Source organism: Sciurus carolinensis, chromosome 1 (assembly GCF_902686445.1).
Source record: "Sciurus carolinensis chromosome 1, mSciCar1.2, whole genome shotgun sequence".
Classification (NCBI taxonomy): domain Eukaryota; kingdom Metazoa; phylum Chordata; class Mammalia; order Rodentia; family Sciuridae; genus Sciurus; species Sciurus carolinensis.
Genome location: NC_062213.1, coordinates 61467790 through 61486517, shown reverse-complemented (window position 1 = coordinate 61486517; position 18728 = coordinate 61467790). Strand labels below are relative to the sequence as shown.

The 18728-nt window shown below is 40.3% G+C and overlaps 1 pseudogene; it reads left to right on the top strand.

Annotated features, from left to right (window-relative positions):
• Nucleotides 1-17525: 17525 nt before the first annotated feature.
• Nucleotides 17526-18505, top strand: LOC124961530 (MORF4 family-associated protein 1-like; annotated as a pseudogene).
• Nucleotides 18506-18728: the final 223 nt, after the last annotated feature.

The window sequence follows — 18728 nt, the reverse complement described above, 5'->3', positions numbered from 1 at the left end:
TTTTTTCTAGAATTCCTAATTTTTCTTTTTCTTTTCTTTATCCCCTGCCCTAACTTTTGGGTGAAGATTAAGTTTTCTATGATCCCTCTCCTCATCCTATTGGTTTGGTAGTGAACTGCTTTCTGTTTACTTGTTATCAAATTTTTGCTCCATATAGAAACATACAATATTTTGAATCATCATCTAGAATAAATATCTACATCATTTCCCTAAGTCTTATTATTATTAGAGCCCACTTTTACTTCCCTCTGTTTAAATTATCCTGCCATAGCTCCCGCTACCCCCAAACTCTAGTTTCTCCAGTCACCATTTTCCGTGCCAAGATAATTTGGAGTTGTCGCTACTTTTTTTTTTTTTTTTTTTGCTTCTATTCAGAATTTACTTAGACTTAATGGTAAGAATTTTTAGCTTTTCACTACCATTGTGAATGTATTCTTTCTTTGGAATTAGATTTCTTTCTTTCTTTCTTTCTTTCTTTCTTTCTTTCTTTCTTTCTTTCTTTCTTTCTTTCTTTCTCTTCCTTGTGGTTGGGGCAGGTTTCTTATACCATTTCAGAAAGTAAAGAACAAGTGAAAAGCTTCATAAATCCTTACATATCTGATATATCATTAGTTCTTTTTTCTTTTTTGAATATAACCTCAACATTTTATCATCTTCATAACAAAACAAATAATGAAGATTAGATTTGGATCACTTGACCCCGTTTCTTCTTATCTCTGTCTAGTTCAGAAGGCTTGCATCTCTTAACAGCCAGCATTCTCTTATATCTGCAGTTGGGCTGAACATACTGAAGTGTCCTAGTCAGTCATCACAGTTCTTCTTTGTCATTTTAGCCTTTTTCCTGAAAATGGGCTTAGTCTGCCCACCATGGCCACTGTGTTTCTTGTCATGAGGCCTCTTTCTCTGGGCATGCAGAGAATCGTCCCGCTTCTTGTACTGTGTTGCTTTATGGGGTTGGTATTTGCCACACTTCCTACAGAAACCTGGTGGATCTTAGAAATGGTCACTGTGTTTGCAGGAGTGTTATTGGCACAGACAAGCATGTTTCTTAATGATACTGTGAAAGGATGTAAATTTTGAAAATCAGAATTATTTTATCATAGAAAATTGAAAGTACTGCTTCAATGTATTTTTGCATCTGTAATTACACTTGAGAAAAACTAATGACAATATGATTTATAATTCTTTATAGATAAATTCAGTCCCTAGTTTTATCTTGGTATATCTATGTGATTCTCTGTTTTCATTTATCTCATTAGACATTCGTTGAATCCATTTTCTCTGTTTTTTTTTGATTTTTTTTTTATTTCTATGAATACTTATCTTCATTCTCTTTTTGTAATTCTCCCTAATTAGATGTTGGAACATTTGAATTTTAAAAATATTTTCCATTTATTTGTCTTTTGTGAACTCTGTTCTGGGAGGATCCCTCAGATGTATCATCCAACTAAGTAATTATTTTTCAGTTGTATTTTCTGCTATTCAGCACACTTTCTGAATTTTTAAATATTTCAGTGATAGAAGTCTTCCTTTCCAAGATCCCTAGTTCCTGTTCATAATAACCTCTTTTAGTTAAAAGGAGCTGAATTCTCTGTAACCGTTCTGAGGATGTTGACTATGTGTACCTTACTTGTTATTCTTTTTAAGTTTCATTTGTTTTTTTCCATTATCTTTGCTCCTTCAAATGTCTGTCTGTCCATATTTGGAGCATGGTGTCTTCATTTAATGCCTTGTGTTTCTTTATGTGTTTCCTGGGTTTGGTTGCATGCTTATCTGGAATCTAAGCTTCTGTGTTAACCTGTTTCTGCTGCATCTGATTATCTGGCTTGTTTCCAGGATTGCAGGCAGGCTGTCCTGAAGCCTGCCCCTTCCTTGTGGGTGGCAGTGAGTGCTGCCCCTGGTTTCTAGCAGCAGGACTAGCATGTTCCTGGATATGTACTTCTCCTGTCTCAGGGTAGAAGCCTCCAGTGCACTTGTGTGGCACCAGAAGGAGAGGGACAAAGTGTTCAACGTTTCTGGATGTCTCTACCTAGATCAATCACTGTCTGGTTGACCTGGCTCTTCTCTTGTTTTTTCCTTTATGGCCTTGGAGCTTGGAGCCTAGAGACCCTCTTTTATCAGTTCCCTTCTTATGTCTGTTTTGGCTATTATTTCTTCTTACCATATGAACCCATCTACCTTTAATTTTCATACATTTCTATAATATCTGGTTTATTGTAGGCACTAAGTCTTATTTTCTAGTGCTGGTTTCAATTAAAATTTTTTTCTTGTCATTTATAGGGATTCAAGATGAGGAAGAAGCTATAAGTATGTAGTTTGCAATTTTAATCCAGTCGCCTCGTGCTGTATTATAAAGCATATTAACTCAATGCAAAGAAAGCTTACTAGTTCATATGGCAAATAATATTTATTCCTACCGTTGACTGTGGGTGTATCTTAATATATATATTAACATATTATATTCCTGCTGGTTAATGCCCTTGGTTTGGCTCTCAAAGTTCTGAGCTGTAATAGTTCTAAGATGGAAAAATGGAGGCTTAGAGAGGTAAAATAATTTACCTGAACTCTAGCAGATAGCAAGAGATAGAGCCAGGATTCATATATATGTCTTGTCATGACAACAGCTGCCTTCCATTAAAAGACATAAGGGAACAATAACTAACAGCATCCTCACTGTGGGATATAAACAAAATACATTTAGCACCTGCTAGAAATCATGAAATCAGTAATTACTGATTATGGTGTATAATTTGGCAACAAATCATTGAGCTGACTATATTTTTCAATTCCATTTTGTTGCCTTGTCAATAAGATTTATTCTTGGAGCAATTTGTGAACTGTTAGTGTTTTTTCAGTGGGCAGTACACATAAATGGTGTGTACATATTGGTAAACATCTCTGCAGTGTTGGCAAGTTGGAGGTTCTATTTTGAATTGATTTTTCTCATAGCTTTCAGCTGAGGTTTATTTTCATATAAGCAGTAATTACAGGAAACTAGTGTTTCTAAGGGTAAATGTTGCTATGCTGGTTAAAGAGCGTTATATGTATTTTGTGGCATGCTATAATTATTTGTTTGAGTTATTTCACAGAAATCTCTCCCAGCAATTGTGATACATGGAAATCAAGGTCAATAAAGGCAGAGAATGTAGACAATTTAAGTTTTTGTAAAATATATACTATTTTGTTAAAGAAGCATTTTGGGAAACTCACTATAATAAACAGCTGGAAAATGGAAAGACACATGCAGAAATAAAAAATACTTTGAATTTTAGTTGACAAATTTTAAATACAAAAGTACCAGAGGATTTAAAATGTTGTCAAAATGCAATAGGAGCCTTTAGAATAGGTGGGCAGCATGCAGTTGAATCTGTAGTTGTGGTATTGAAGTCGAGCATAGATGCTTCTTGACTTATGTCAGAATTGTGACCCCATTGGAAGTTGAAAATATCAAGTCATAAATGTATTTAATGTATACATGTGAAATAAACTGAGTATTTTAATAAAATATGCACTTAATGTACCTAACCTACCAAATACTATAGCTTGGTTTCACCTACTTTAGCTATGCTTTGATCATTTACATTAGCCTACAGTAGGGCAAAATCATCTAACACGAAGTCTGTTTTGTAATAAAGTGTTGAATGTCTCCTTTAATTTGTTGAATACTGTACTCATTGTGGTTTGGATTTGAAATGTCCCCCAGCAATCACTTTGGGAGGTGATCTCATCAGTGGATTATTCCATTGATAGCTGAATGAACTGCAGGGAGGTGGTGGAAACTGTAGGCAGGTGGGGCATGGTTGGAGGAAGTAGGCACTGGGGGCATGTCCTTGGGATTATATATTGTACCTCTCCTCTCCTCTCCTCTCCCCTCTCCCACTCCCCCTTCCTCCTCCTCCTCCTCGTCCACCTTCTTTTCTTCTTCTTCTTCTTCTCCTTCTCCTTCTCCTTCTCCTTCTCTTCTCCTTCTCCTCCTCCTCCTCCTCCTCCTTCCTCTCCACCCACCCCAAGACTTTCCTGGCTGTCTTGATCAGTTTTCCTCTGTCATGCCCTTCTACCATGTTCTACTTCACTTGGACCCAGAGCAATGATTCTGACCAACCTCGTACTGTAACCTCTGAAACCATGAGCCAAAATAAACCTTTCCCCTTTAGGTTGTTCTTGCCAGGTATTTTGGTACTAGCAACAAAAAGTCGACTAACAGTACTGAAACTGAAAACCACAATGCAATCCTTTTTATTTAAAGCCAAAGTTATTGTAAATTACAAAACAAATGGAGGCCCACATAATAAAGTAAAAAAAAAAATTCTAAGTCAAAACACTGTAAATTGGGGACCATCTACTATTCTTCATAGACTGAAAAAACTTCTCTGCTCTTCATTTACCTTGGTGTAGAATGAAATAAAATCCTACTTCACAAGTGCAAACTGCTTAGCATTCACTTTTGCCTATTATTACTTGAGGCAAATTTCTTACACAAGGCCTTTCCCACATTTATTTAGTTTCGTTTTTGCGCACAAAGGTCAGCTTAGGTGGCTAATGCCAGAGAGAAGGTCAGAGGAGAACAGTTTAAAGAGTCAGCTCACCCTTCTTTGTATGCTTTGGTCCAGATGATATGGGAATCATTCATGTAGATGACTTTGCCTAAAATTCCAAGTTCTAAGAGAGGGGACATGCATAATATTCATGAATGTTCATCATTTGGGATTTTTTTTTCTATATTTAGGGAAACCCCTCCTATCATGAAAAATTTCTCCCTAGTTTAGATTCAAATTCCAAGCCACCTTGCAGCTAGGACACAAGTATGGATCCAGATTTTGCCCATCAGATGCACCTGTATAAGTCTGCAGTTCAACCATGAAGAACTTGAGAAAACTTGCTAGGAGTAGAGCTTCCATTTTTGGTGGTTCCATTAGCCATGACAGCGTTTTCTTCCATATGTGGTGGGGTGAGGTTTTTCTCACCTGGCTAGTTCTGTAGTTTGAAATTGGGCTTTGTTTTTCAATGGTAAGGTAGGACTTGCATGTGGTTCTCCAGCCTTCCCAACTATCCAGTGTCTTTTGTGTGTGTGTGGTACTGGGGATGAACTCAGGGACACTTTGCCTCAGAGCTATATCCTCTCTTTTTTTTAATTTTTAATTTTGAGAGAGGGTGTCACTAAGTTACCATGACTGGCCTCAAACTGGTGCTCCTTCTTGTCTCAGCCTCCCAAGTTGTTAGGATTACAGGCATGTGCCACCATGCCTCGCTCCCAATATCTTTTTAATAATTTATTTTTCTAATTAATCAACTAGAATTAGCTTCTGCAACTAAGTCATCCCCCTCCTTTTTTTTTTTTTTTCTTTCTTTTTGGTGCTGAGGATTGAACACAAGGTCTTACTCTCTACTGCTGAACTATACCCTCAGCCCCCACTCCTTATCAATAAGTAATCTTATGTGTTTGAGCTCTCTAGCATGGTTCATCTTCAAAGAATGTCCCCCCCCTTTTTTCTTATATAAATTAAGGGTGACTGAGACTAAATAAATTCACCTGTTCAATTAACAAACATCATCAATGCCTTCAGTGTGTAAGATACTGGATTAGATACTGAGGATTCAATGAGGAATATTCATCATGTCCAGAGACTTGAAATCTCTTAGGCAAACATTAGCAAATAAACCAAATATGCCATGACAGAGGACTGAACCAGATTTGACCTCTGAATGTGATTATAATTCATAAAATGTTGGGACTCACACCTGGCCAGTGGGCAGAACTGGAGGATGAAACAGCTAGGAATAATTTATATTAGAAGGACAGGATATGTAAAAGGAATTTTCTTTTGGTAGGGAAATAAGGAGAGGTCATACTCACTGACTGCCTTACTTTTTTTCTCCTAACTTATTTTGGGGACTACTATGGGCATTTGAATGTTTCATCAAGTTTGTAGACCAGTTGAGATGGGGGAGGTGGTGGGAACTGGAGAGTTTTGATGCTCGTTTATTCATGATGATTTGACTGAAGGGTAAAACAGGCACTGAAAACAAATTTAGGCTCCTCCTCAATTATTGAGTGCCTAGTATGTGCCTGACACTGTGCTAGGGGTTTTCCAAATGTCATTTAAGTTTTTCTCCCTCCTTCCCTCCCTGGGTATGTGTAGGTATTGTAAAATTGCAAATGGGAGAGAGACAACTCAAACTAGCATAAGCAAAAAAAAGGGACTGTTTCAGTTCACATAGCTGAAAAAGTTAGGGGCAGCTTTGTGCAAAACTACATCTAGCTTCTTAAACAATGTCACTGAGAATTTGTGTCTTTCTATCTTTCGGCACTGTTTTCTTCTCTGTTTTTTTTTTTTTTTAATTTTTTAAACATTTTCTTGGTGTTGTCTCCCTCATGGAAGGTGGTTAAGATCTCCAGGGTCACATCCCACCAGATTAACACACAAAAGGAAGAGGAACTTCTTTCCAAGGGTGGCAACGAAAGTCCCGGGTTTGAGCCTATATCTGTTAGGATGGTTTTGATCATGAATATTGGATAAAAGAGGTTTGCTTTTCTCACAAGGTAGGATATTCAGAGGTAAGGGGAGCTTCAGAGTTTACTAACTCAGGGGATCAAAGATGTCAAGTCTGTTGGTCAACTTCTCTATGGGTTTCTTGGCCTTTGCTTAGTTTCAGATAGTTGCAGCAGTGTCCAGAATCATGTGATAACATCCAGAGAGAGGAAGGAATAAGTCTCTGATTTGTGCCTTCTCTCCAGAATGCAGAAAAACTCTTCAGAACTGACTGAACAGAACTCTCCTTACTTCTCATGGGTCTGTGTTATAGAATACCCTCAGAATTTACCAATCCTTTTCAAGGAGAATTTGATGACCTGAATAGTTTTAGGGTTATTAACATTTTTTTCTTTGGACTTAGGTATGTGCCCATGTATGTAGTTCAGGTGACTCAATAACTAAACAAAATCCGAGTTCAATTAACAAGGAAGAAGGGGTGGACTGGGACATGGCTATTATGTAAGCATCCATACATACCATTGTGTCCCATTGAATGAACTCAGATCCCTTATCCATTCCTGAACCCTTCACAGTGTCCACTTCTACTCACATCTTCCTTGTGGAGCTATGGCCATAGTGGCCATGGTGGCCATGATGGTCCAACTAACATGAACTTAGAACAGATAAGACTGGGTCCCAGCTATTCTATGTCTCCTAAGGTAACTCTCATATCTAGAAGAAGCATGAACATCCTTTGTTAGATCCTTGTTGTTATGGTTTAGATGTGAGATGTCCCCCAAAAGCTCACGTGTGAGACAATGCAAGATGGTTCAGAGGAGAAATGATTGTCTTGTGAGAGTCTTAACCCAATCAGTGAATTAATCCCTGGATAGGAATTAACTGAGAGGTAACAGAAGTGGTAGGGTGTGGCTGGAGGAAGTGGTTCATTGGGGGCACAGCTATGGGGTATATATTTTGTATACAGAGAGTGGACTCTCTCTCTCTTTGCTTCCTGATCACTGTGTGAAATGCCTCCCTCTGCCACACTGTGCTGCCATGATGTTCTCACTTTGAGCCCCAAGGAATGGAGCCGGCTGTCTATGGATGGAGACCTCTGAAATCATGAGCCATCAAATAGTTTTCCTCCTCTACAGTTGTTCTGGTTGGGTCCTTTAGTCATGCAGCAAAATAACTGACTAAAACACTTGCTTACATTCTCTCTCTCCCTTTTTCAGTGCTGAACCCATGAACTTCCATATGCTAGTGCTCTACCACTGAGTTGCATCCCCAGTTCTCCTTGACCAGATTTTTAGTTTAAAATAAAAGGGGTCCCTGTTCCTATTGTTCAATATTATCCTACAATTTTGGGTAGCTCATAAGTATTTTAGAGTCACCATATAAAAGGACTTATGTAGTCAAGGATAAAAGAAAGCATATGTTAAATAGGTTCTCTCATTACAGAAGACATATTATAAACTGTTCAACAAAACACTGTTATTATGGACCATCTGCAGGAACATGGAAATATTTGTTAGTCAGAGTCCTTTATTGTAATGATACTTGACATTGTGAAATTTCACTGTTGTTCTGCTTCTTCACTTTGGCATATCTTTTGTAAAACTTTTAGAATCTTCTATCTAAATGCAGATGATCTAAGGGCTTTAGTGAAGAGACAATAGCATGGTATTAGGCACAGACATAAATATCCATGAACAAGTCTCACAAACCTCATGTTGATTGAGTGGTTAAATATTTCCTCATGACACAAAGTCATGAATGATTCAATTAAAACTAGCTCCCTAGCTTGCCAGCCTTGAGTTCTGTATTTCTCCACAATGTGTAACAACTCCTGTTCTCTATTTCATTAAGACCTCATTTTCAGGACACCTAGTTACCTCCTTCCCCCTTATTTTTCAGTCCTGATGTCTATATTCTTTAACCTAACATCTCTAAACTTCCTCCTCCATCAGGCAGGTTCTTTTTCTTTCCTGGGCACCTGCTGGTCTCTGGACTTGTATTGTCCATGCTCTGTTCATAGAAATGCCCTGGGATTCTATTCATCCCTCAAGGCCAAGCTCCCTTTCCCCACCCTGCCAGCTGACATAGTTCTCCCAGCTTCTGAACTCCACTCATGCTTATCCCACTTAAGGCAATTTAAATGCAGTCCATGCTTTTTTGTTCATTAATTGTTTCTGTGTGTAAAAACTGCCTTGTCTCCTTAATTAGTTTTCTTGGAGTTATAACCTGTATCTCTGGTTCAGATATTCTTTTAGTTCCAAGTGGCCACAGGAGAGCTGAACTCAGATGTCTTAGAGGCACCTCAACTCCATCATATCTGAAGTGGTATCTGTTATCTGCCTCTCCTTCCTCCTCTGTCTCACTCCTGTTCCTGTAATCAGTTTTGATAAATGAGTCCCTATGTATTTGCCCAAGCTAGGTTCCTCAGAGTCACTCTTGATTCTACCCTTTCTTTCAGAAATGCATCCAGTCTCCAAGTTCTGTCAATTCTCTACTAAACATGTCTTGGGACCCTCTTCTCCAAGTCTTGTCATCCTTTACTTTGACAATTGCAATGGCCTTTCAACAGCTCTTCCTTACTGCAGGCTCACTTTTCCCCATCCATCACCTCTACTGTTGTCCAGATAGCATAGATAATGCCCTTCCCTTGCTAAAAAATCTTCAGTCATTTTCATTTGTGCCAGAAAAAAAATCAGACCTCTCAACATAGCTCACAAAGCCATGAATGATTCAATTAAACCTAGTTCCCTAGCTTGCCTGTCTTGTGTTCTTTTTTTTGGTGGGGGGCATGGTACCAGGGATTGAACTCAGGGGCACTTAACTGCCAAGTCACATCCCCGGTCCTGTTTTGTATTTTATTTGGAGACAGGGTCTCACTGAGTTGCTCAGTGCCTCACTTTTGCTGAGTCTGGCTTTGAACTCTGTATCCTTCTACCTCAGTCTCCCAAGCTGCTGGGTGTGTTCTATATTTTTGACAATGAATCTTGAATTGAGCTCCTGGTGGTCACATGAACATTTGTGCTCATTCAATTCTGCAAACATGGATTTGGTACCTGGAATTACCAGGTGCTGTGTTAGATGCCTTATATTACCTTAATTGAATATTTACATGTTTCTTTCCTCCATTGGACTGGGAAGACTGGTCTCCTAATGTCTAATATAAACCAGGAACTCAATAAATGATAAATAAGTGAGGTAATGATGATATTTAAACTCTATATATGATAGGACTAAGTATCATAACTTCACATGTCTCTGTACTTCTTAGAGGAAACCCAACACAGGACACATTTGACATTGTTGGCCTATTTGCCAGTACTCAAGTTGAAGAGTCTGATATGTCTACCAGTTTTAAGAAAGAAATAGCCTTAGAATTCATCTATGTTTTTACACTTATTAAAAGCATTAATAAATAGGTTTTTGGAGCTGGTATTCATATTTGCGTATCTTCTGGTCCCTTGATGGTAGATCTCTGAATATGTTGAGGCAGATACTTGCTGATGCACTCTGAAGGTCCGGTATGGAGTTCCCTGGGACTTACACTAAATCATCCAAATAACAGGTTATTGGAAGGAATAAGAAGGGCACATAAATTAGAATATTAAGGAATTTATAAGGAATAAGGGGGATATATAATTTAGAGATGGACACCTATATAAACTCCCTTTTGGTTTATCCATCAATATACATTTAAACTCCATATTTTGGGTGGAGGTAGAATGTAAACATGTTAAGTGTGAATATGTAAGGCAAACTCAGAAAAATTTCCGTGGAAAGTATAAGTGGGGAGTTCTACTTTCTTGTGCTTAATAACATCCAGGAGAGGGACATCATCTGACAGACTACACCTATGCAAAAACAAAGCTGTTAGGTTATATAGAAACACAATGGAGTCTCATCAGTTTGAAACTCTTAGGAGTTCCTCAAAGGCATCTTCTGTATGACTCAGTCTTCACCCTTTAAACTCCAAAGTTTTTAGACGGGATTGCATGGTAATTTTAATAACAGAAAAGAATGGTTCAGACATCAGTTGCTCTTCTTTGTAACATTTATTTTTGGGGTAGGATTAGGCTCATTCCTTTTCCAAATTCCTCACATTGTGCCTGAAAGAGCTACTGAGATTCTGTTTGCTCTTAAGCTCTAAGGCTGTTTTCGTCTTTTTTGTGTGTCTTTTTGTTGCCAGCTCTTTTGTCCACACTCACCTCTTTTTTTTTTGTCACCTTTAATATTTTAAAATTTATTTTATTTGTTCTAATTAGTTGTACATGACAGTAGAATGCATTTATACATTTTGATAGAGCATACATAAATAGAGTGTAACCTCTCATTTTTCTGATTATTCATATTGTAGGATCACATGGGTCATGCAGTCATGTACAAGAGGTAATAATGTCTGTTTCACTCCACTATCCCACTCTCACCTCTAGCTGCTGGTGATTTTTGTGGTCTGCTGCTTGTAATCTTTACTGTCATATTGTCTACCCACCACCTCTGCAGTTTGCCACCTCTTTCATTTTCTATTCCATTTTTAATTTTAATTTTTTGATCTCTTTTTTTGCTGACTCTCTTAAGTGGAGCTTAACCTTTCCAGCCAAGTCTAGCCAAGTATACTCCTCTTTCCTTACGTGTATTAGTGCTGAAGTTTCAGTTGCTTCTTAGCTGGAAACAGCACTATTGCCCATGGTTTTCTGATGTCTGTGGATCTGATGTGTGGAGCAGTGGGCAGTAGATTATGAAAAAGATGAGACTCTTCACCCACTAGACATAAAGTTGGCATATTCTCTTGTACTGTTGGAAATAGAGACATTTCAAGATAAATTATTGCACTAATGGCCTAGTGAGGGAGACAGGAAAATGATTGTAAGGTAGGTGTAGTGGTGCACACCTGTAATTCCATCTACTCAGGAGGCTGAGGCAGGGAGATCATAAGTTCAAGGCTCTGCCTCAAAATGAAAAGGGCTCAGGATACAGCTTAGTGATAGAGGGCTTCTTAGTATGAGTGAGGATCTGAATTTAATCCCCAGTAATGAAAAAAATTGTAAATGCTAATTTACCTACCCCTTTTATACTAGGGCATAAACTCCTTAAGGATGGGAACCAAGTCATATTAATGTCTACTGTCATTAAATATATAAAAAATACATTATGCATAAAATATATACACATTATATATTTTATAGAACCTGGAGTTCATTAAGGGTTCAAAGCATTCTTCTTTATCATATGAAAGAATGACTGAAGAAGATACATAGCAAAAGTATTGGGGCAGTGAACAGAACCACCTCAGGCTCATTTAAAACACATGGATGCCTAGATTCCCAAACCAGGCCAACTACCATTAGTTGATTCTGAGAAGTAATTTTTCCTTTACATATTTACATCTCTGAAAACAACACTTCTAACAGATGCTTCTTACAATCAATGTGCTAAGAAAGGAATTGTGTCACAATTTAATTCAAAACATTTTTCTTTCTCAGTTGTACACAAAAGGCTCTTCAGATAGCCAGTGACATCCTACATTTGAAGAGATTTAGTATTTGTAGAGGGGATAGCAAAGGAAATGTGTTGTTTAAAGTGACTGGAGTGAGCCTGCTACACACTGATAGTTAGGATGCTCTATATTAGAGAGGCTTAAATAAGGAGAAATTAACAAGGAACCACATTTATTTATTTAGCAGTGCTGACAATTGAACTCAGGACCTTGTGCATGCTAGACAAGTGCTCTTCCTGTGAATCACACCCCCAGCCCAACAGGAAACCACTTTTACATCCACCTCTGAATTTCAGCTGAGCACCTGTCCATTGCAAGAGACCCAATCCTTATCTGCTGCACCATGTAGAACTTAAAGCCTTGAAATGACAAACAGGAAAGACAAACAGGCATTTTACAGGTATGTATGAAATCCCAGACTGGGGAACAGCAAGTGGTAGCTGTTCTTGGAGAGGGTGGCAGGCAATGAACATTTATAACATGTATCAGAAAGAAGCTAGAATAACAATCAAATTATTTTCAAATTATGTAGTTGGAAGGAAAAAATAAGAGTAGAAGCACAAATATATGAAACAGAGAAGAAATACACAACTAAAATTTGATAAAAAATAAATAAGTCTAATCAAGAAAAAAGCAAGAGGTTTCAGGATGGTGGACTAGAGGGCGGCTGCATTTCATGTTGCTCCAGGACGCAGGATTCAAAAGAGGAGATAGTGAGAGACTTGGGACCAACTCAAAGCCGCCGGGTGAGTCTCTCCCGTTGGGGAGGCATCCCGGATGGGGCGGTAGTCTCGGAATGCAGGGAACTTTGTGAAGTAGAGTTGCCCAACGAGATGCCCCTCCCCCTGCTGGAGCAGTGAACTCGGACAACTGGGAGCATCGTAGAGGAGGCTGCTCAGCACAGTGCTTGGACTCGGAGCAACCACTGGGGCTCCGGGTGGCTGCCTGAGGAGGAGCTGCATGGCGAGCTGTTTGGACTCAGAGCGACCGCTTCCGAACACCAGGGAGTTGCCCGGAAGAAGAGGAGAAGCTCGGCGGGTCGCTTGGACTCAGAGTGACTGCACCAGAGCTTCAGGCGGTTGCCAGAGGAGGAGCTGTGTGGCGAGCTGTTTGGACTCAGAGCAACCGCTCCTGAACACCGGGGCCTGCCCGGAGGAGGAGGAGGAGGAGCGCGGCGGGTCGCTTACACTCGGAGTGACTGCACCAGAGCTACAGGCGGTTGCCAGAGGAGGAGCTGCATGGCGAGCTGTTTAGACTCAGAGTGACTGCTTCTGAACACCAGGGGGCTGCCCAGAGGAAGAGGAGGAGCGCAGCGGGTCGCTTGGACTAGGAGTGACTGCAGAGCTCCGGGTGGCTGCTCAGAGGAGGAGGCGAGTGGTGAGTTGTTTGGACTCAAAGTGACCGCTCCAGAACACTGGGGGCCTGCGCGGAGGAGGAGGAGGAACGGGGCGGGTCACTTGGACTCGGAGTGACTGCCTAGGGCTACGGGCGGTTGGCGGGAGGAGGAGACGCAAAGTGAGTTGCTTGGACTCCTAGTGACCGCGTCGGAACACCGGGCGGCTGTCCAGAGGAAGAGGCATGTGGTGGGTTGCTGGGACTCGGAGCGACTGTACGGGGCTCCAGGTGGCTGATGAGAGGAGGGGCCACATAGTCAGACGATTAGGTGCAGAGCAGGGTCCCAGGACCTAGGCGGCTTCTTGGTGGAAGAGCCTCACAGAGACATGCTTAGGGCGGAGCAAAGTTTCCAGGACTGCGGGCAGATTCTCTGAGGAGAGGCAGCCTAAGGAGACTTGTCTGCAAAGGGTGAGGCTCCCAGACCCAGGAGGTAGGTCCAGGCCCCTGGGAACATTACAGAGGAAGGCAGCCCAGCCCAGGCAGTAGATGTAGATGAGGGGAACCTCTAGGAGGGGAACTGACCAGCGAGACCTCCCTACCAGGTGAGTCTTCCCTGCCAGGTGAGGTTTTCCCACAAGGACAGTAAAACCAGAGACACAGGCCCAAACAGGCCTTGTCTCAGCCCGCAGCCTAGTTCCCCTTTGGATGACCATTGGTCAACAAGTGGAGGCACCTCTGCCCACTAGCAGGGAATATACCCCACCTGAAGGTCACCAACCCTAGAGAGGCAGCTTCCTTGTGGAGCACCGCATTATCAACTTCCTCCAAGACTTCAGGCTACTGAAGGATAAGAGGGGATATACTACCAATCTTCAGGGACATTATAAGTCAATAGAGGAAATCTGCAATATCTTAGCGGTCCATTGATACCTGAACAATATGAGAAAACAAGGGAAGAAAATGCCCCAAAAATATCTAGATGTTACATCAATAAAATCCAATGACAGCATGGCAGAAGAAATGACAGAAAGGGAGTTCAGAATGTACATAATTAAAATGATCAGGGACGCAAATGATGAGATGAAAGAGCAAATGCATGCATTGAATGATGAGATGAAAGAGCAAATGCAGGCATTGAATGATCACACCAATCGACAGTTAAAAGAGCAAATACAGGAAGCAAAAGACCATTTCAATAAAAAGTTAGAGATATTGAAAAAAACCAAACAGAAACCTTGAAATGAAGGAAACAGTAAACCAAATTAAGAACTCCATAGAAAGCATAACCAATAGGATAGAACACCTGGAAGACAGAACCTCAGATATTGAAGACAAAATATTTAACCTTGAAAACAAAGTTGAACAGAGAAGATGGTAAGAAATCATGAACAGAATCTCCAAGAACTATGGGATATCATGAAAAGGCCAAATTTGAGAATTATTGGGATTGAGGAAGGCTTAGAGAAACAAACCAAAGGAATGAACAATCTATTCAATGAAATAATATCAGAAAATTTCCCAAATCTGAAAAATGAAATGGAAAATCAAGTTCAAGAGGCTTATAGGACTCCAAACACACAAAATTACAACAGACCCACACCAAGGCACATTATAATGAAAATACCTAACATACAAAATAAAGACAGAATTTTAAAGGCTGTGAGAGAAAAGAACCAAATTACATTCAGGGGGAAACCAATACGGATATCAGCAGATTTTTCAATCCAGACCCTAAAAGCTAGAAGGGCCCGGAACAACATTTTTGAAGCCCTGAAAGAAAATGGATGCCAACCAAGAATCTTATACCCAGCAAAACTTACCTTCAGATTTGACGATGAAATAAGATCCTTCCATGATAAACAAAAGCTAAAAGAATTTACAAAAAGAAAGCCAGCATTACAGAACATTCTCAGCAAAATATTCCATGAGGAAGAGATAAAACACAAAGAAGCAAATCAGCAAAGGGAGAAATTATCCTAAAGGAACTGTCAAATAAAGGAGAAACCAAGGTGTGTCAAATAAATAAATAAATAAATAAAATAAATAAATGAACCAAATGACTGGGAATACAAATCATATCTCAATAATAACCCTGAATGTTAATGGCCTGAATTCATCAATCAAAAGACATAGACTGGCAGTTTGGATTAAAAAGAATGATCCAACAATATGTTGCCTGCAAGAGGCTCATCTCATAGAAAGAGATTCCCATAGACTAAAGGTGAAAGGATGGGGAAAAACATACCATGCACATGGACTCAGCAAAAAAGCTGGAGTATCCATCCTCATTTCAGATAATGTGGACTTCAAGCCAAAGTTAGTCAGAAGGGATAAAGAAGGACATTTCATACTGCTTAAGGGAACCATAAATCAGCAAGATATAACAATCACAAACATCTATGCCCCAAACAGTGGCTCATCCATGTATGTCAAACAAATCCTTCTGAATTTCAGAAACCAAATAGACCATAACACAATAATACTAGGTGATTTTAACACGCCTCTCTCAGCACTGGACAGATCTTCCAAACAAAAATTGAACAAAGAAACCATAGATCTCAATAACACAATCAATAATTTAGACTTAACAGACATTTATAGAATATACCATCCAACCAAGAGCGAATACACTTTCTTCTCAGCGGCACATGGATCCTTCTCTAAAATAGACCATATATTATGCCACAAAGCTAATGTTAGCAAATACAAGAAGATAGAGACACTACCTTGTATTCTATCAGACCATAATGGATAGAAGTTAGAAATAAATGAAAGAGTAAAAAACAGAAACTACTCCAACACCTGCAGATTAAACAATATGCTATTATATGATGAATGGATAACAGAAGATATTAGGAAGGAAATTAAAAAATTCTTAGAGGTAAATGAGAACAAAGAAACATCATATCAAAATCTCTGGGACACTATGAAAGCAGTACTTAGAGGAAAATTTATTTCATGGAACGCATTCAATAAAAGAAGTAAAACTCAAAAAATAAATGACCTAACACTACAGCTCAAAGCCCTAGAAAAAGAACAGACCAACAACAAAAGTAGTAGAAGACAGGAAATAGTTAAACTCAGAGCTGAAATCAATGAAATTGAAACAAAAGAAACAATACAAAAAATTGACAAAATAAATAGTTGGTTCTTCGAAAAAATAAACAAAATTGATAAACCTTTAGCCACACTACAAAGAGAAGACGAGAGAAAACCCAAATCACTAAAATTCGGAATGAACAAGGAAATATCACAACAGACACAAGTGAAATACAAAACATAATTAGAAGCTATTTTGAAAATCTATACTCCAACAAAATAGAAAATTTTGAAGACATCAACAGGTTTCTAGAGACATATGAATTGCCTAAATTGAACGAGGAGGACATACACAATTTAAATAGACCAATTTCAAATAATGAAATAGAGGAAGTCATCAAAAGCCTACCAACAAAGAAAAGTCCAGGACCAGATGGGTTCTCAGCCGAGTTCTACAAAACCTTTAAAGAAGAACTCATTCCAATACTTCTCAAAGTATTCCATCAAATAGAAGAGGAGGGAACCCTCCCAAACTCATTCTATGAAGCCAATATTAACCTGATACCTAAACCAGAGACACATAGAGGAAAGAAAATTTCAGACCAATATCCTTAATGAACATGGATGCAAAAATTCTCAACAACAAAATTTTAGCAAATCACATACAAAAACATTAAAAAGATAGTGCACCATGATCAAGTGGGTTTCATCCCAGGGATGCAAGGTTGGCTCAACATTAGGAAATCAATATATGTAATTCACCATATCAATAGACTTAAAGTCAAGAATCACATGATTATTTCAATAGATGCAGAATACAGCACCCCTTCATGCTCAAAACTCTAGAAAAAATAGGGCTAGTGGGAACATTCCTTAACATTGTAAAGGCCATCAACGCTAAGCCCATGGCTAATATCATTCTAAATGGTAAAAAACTGAAAGAATTCCCCCTAAAAACTGGAACAAGGCAGGGATGCCCTCTTTCACCACTTTTATTCAATATCATCCCTGAAACTCTAGCCAGAGCAGTTAGACAGACCAAAGAAAGTAAAGGGATACGAATAGGAAAAGAAGAACTCCGCTTCCCGCTGCCGTGGGCTGAGGCCGAAGGCTTACGATTAGGAGCAGGAAAGGACTGGAAGCTGCTTGGCAGGCGGCCGGAGCGCGAGATGTGGCCCCTGGACATGGTGGAGCTGGCCGAACCCGAGGAGGTGGAGGTGCTGGAGCCCGAGGAGAACTTCGAGCAGTTCCTGCTGCCGGTCATCAACGAGATGCGGGAGGACATCGCGGCGCTGACCCGTGAGCCCGGCTGGGCGCAGGCGTGCAACCACGGCAAGCTGTGGGAGAGGACAATATGCTCATCTAGATCAAGACGCAGGTGGAGGCCTCGGAGGAGAGCGCGCTGAACTACCTGCAGGGCGCTGATGGCGGCGCGGCGCCCAGGGCGGCCCCGCGCTGCGAGAAGGCGGAGGAGAAGGTCAAGGAGCTGGCCAAGATGGCAGAGATGCTGGTGGCGCTGGTGCGGCGGATAGAGAAGGGCGAGTCGGCGTGATGCGCGGTTCAAGGCTAATGGACTCTGCTCAACTGGCAAGGATGGACTGACACCTGAGGAAAAGGAACCAGCTCAACGTTTTCTGCTTTGTTTTTGTATTTTTTTCTACCCCCATACAACAATCTTTTTTATGGTTCATGTTTGGTAACCTTGATATGGGTCAAATATATTTGGTTCTGGAAAGAACTTTCGTTGGAGAAATATTCTCCCAGGAGGGATGGGGCTTAAATCAAAAGCTGTTCAGTGGTCACACTTAGTTCTCGTTACTTTGCTATGTTTTGGAAGTGTTGGGCATGACCTCGTATCTTGCTGTTGTCTGTGGGACCTGATTGTTTTCTGGAGCTTGTGAAGACGGGGTCAGGATCTTCCAGTGTGAGAGGTCCAGGGGAAGGCCCTGCACTACTTGGTTGTAGCCAATGAAGGACATACGGGTCAGACTGCCCTGCAAGAAGCCGGGAAGAGCCAGAAGACAGTGGAGGTGGAAGATGACTGCGTGTAGTTCGGAACTTCAGTTCTGAGATGACGGAGGAGAGTTGTACTTTGTGGCACACTGTCTGCTGCTTAGTGTATAACCTGCCGGGCAAATTTATGTGGACAAGCTAGCTAACACCATGTGGTGACGGTTTGAAGAGGGAGCTATGGGGAACATGTCAATGTTGGAGTACCCTGGCATATTATAGGGACTTCAGAGAATAGCATGGGGACAATCTACAAGGACTGGGGGGAGGAAGAGGCATCACCAGGGCCGGGAAGGTGTCTTCCAGTCATCAGGGTAAGTAAGACCCAACAGGTGTTTGAGGTCAGAAATCATAAGTGCACT